At 35.2% G+C, this 2,019-nt stretch overlaps 1 protein-coding gene across 2 annotated transcripts in view; it reads right to left on the reverse strand.

Annotated features, from left to right (window-relative positions):
- The window catches only part of Bbox1 (gamma-butyrobetaine hydroxylase 1), a 54,852-nt gene that overhangs the window by 19,309 nt on the left and 33,524 nt on the right, over positions 1-2,019 (reverse strand). The gene's annotated exons all lie outside the window — the stretch shown is intronic.

A 2,019-nucleotide genomic window follows, 5' to 3' on the forward strand; every position in this document is an offset into this window, starting at 1 on the left:
AAAAAAAAAAAAAAAAAAAAGATTACAACTAAATTCAGAACTCAGACAAGTTTTCTTTGTTTTTCTCTCAAGTCTGAATCATTTCTAGGTTGGTTTTCATACCCCACAAACCATTTTTCTTCAAGACAGACTATGTACTCCAGTCCTCCATAATCCCTCCCAAGCTGTTTATTGGCAAGACTTTTCAACAAAATGGGTTAGTTTGTTTTTTTCTTTTCTCATTTTGTCCCCACACTTCAGCAATATTTTCTGGTAATATGCAAGTCAAGCAAGTAGGTGTTTTAAAGTCAGACTTGAAGGCAGAACTAATAGTAGGAACAATTTCTGAAGGGATGGGTGCCAGGGACTGTGACTATTTCACTCATACATCCACAATCTCTAAGACAATCTAGTTTGGGACATATTGCTGGCCTGGTTTACAGACAGCTTTTGAAGGACCATCACAGTCCGATGGATGAAGGGAAGGCTCTTTAGTCTTAATCCCTAACACTATTTCAGTATTCTAGTTCTTAGATCTCTGGCTAGTATACTTGACAGACAGCCCACTAGAAACATCTAATTTTTTTTTGTTGTTGTTTGATTTTATTCATCTGATGAAGTCTGCATGCAAGGCACTCATACAGATGTGAAATGGGGCAAGGCTAGCAGTGTTTTATTCTTTTTCCAGAAAACTTTCATCCTAGGATCTCTGAAGGCATGGTGGGGATTAAAACACTCCAGAAGGGTGAGGCCAAACCCTCAACTGAGGAGAAACAGAGCTATGAGAAATTATACAACAGGCTTAGCTGGACTTCTCACTTACAAGAAGCCCAGAGCAAATCTATGATTAAACTCTCTGTTCTGGGTACTAATTTAATATGGATGCCCTAGAGTGTTCAGATCTTAGTTTGTTTCTAAAGTCTTTAGAAAAAGTACGCCAAAGTATTTATATATTTTAATTATGATGGGGCTCTTGTAAGTGTTGTTTGGCAATAGATAGCATTGGATAAACATCAAGATCCTGTTTATTTTCTTTAACCACTTTTCTCTCTGTGCTTCATCATCTTAATTCATTCCTGAAGTTAATTTCAGAATGCTTTGACTTTCAGTTCATTCCCCACACAGTCTAGCCCGTTCACCACATACCTGTGCAACATGCTTACTTCACTGAATAACACATTTTTAGAGAAACAAAATCCCCAAAATATAAAGCTGCATTTCTGGCCTCAGTCTAGAAAGAAAATAGTCTAGGCAGTTGTGCTTGTAAGCCTTTACCTCTTGTGCTTAATTTTCTGATGAAGAGTTGCTAATGAGTTCCTCATGAGGTTAATTTTTGAAATCAAGACAGTTGTCAATAACACTGAGAAAGAAGTTTTTAAAGTCTGGACTTGATGGAAGTCCTTAGGCTTGAAAACTCACTTACTGGGAACTTGTGTGTCTGATATTTAGTTGTTACTGAGGGTATGATCCTGATCAGGTTCCCATTTTGACTGGAAAGGTAATAATATGAATAGGACAGTAATATCTACACGTTTCAAGGATTACAGCAGAGTGACTGGCTAATAGCTCAAACTGGACCATTTTCTTCCTAATTCTTCTCCCTCACTTTGTGATGCACAAATTCATTTATGTAAATTATTCTGCCTTGGCATAGACAGCTAGTTTATGTAGTCACACAATTAGTAAGATAGGAAAATTTGAGGCTTTGATATTTTTTCCTTATTTGAAGTCATTCAGATTTCTCCGTATTGTCTTAATAAAATTATAGTTTTGAACACTGCACAAGCTAGCAAAGAATCAGTAGGGATAGCTTACAGCTGTGTTTGTTTTTTTATATACTGAACTTATTATAACTAAAGTCATACTATTCAATAAAAAAGTAGAAAGTATTTTATGTTATAAATTAAAGGGGGAGAGGAGAATTTACATTTCTTCTTTCCTCCTTGGCCACTGAGAATAAAAAAATTGTTTATTTGTGTGATAAGTAATGAGATGCTATTTTCTTTTTTTTTTTATTATTATTATTTTAGATATTTTCTT

The sequence above is a fragment of the Mastomys coucha genome, unplaced genomic scaffold (assembly GCF_008632895.1).
Source record: "Mastomys coucha isolate ucsf_1 unplaced genomic scaffold, UCSF_Mcou_1 pScaffold15, whole genome shotgun sequence".
Taxonomy (NCBI): Eukaryota; Metazoa; Chordata; class Mammalia; order Rodentia; family Muridae; genus Mastomys; species Mastomys coucha.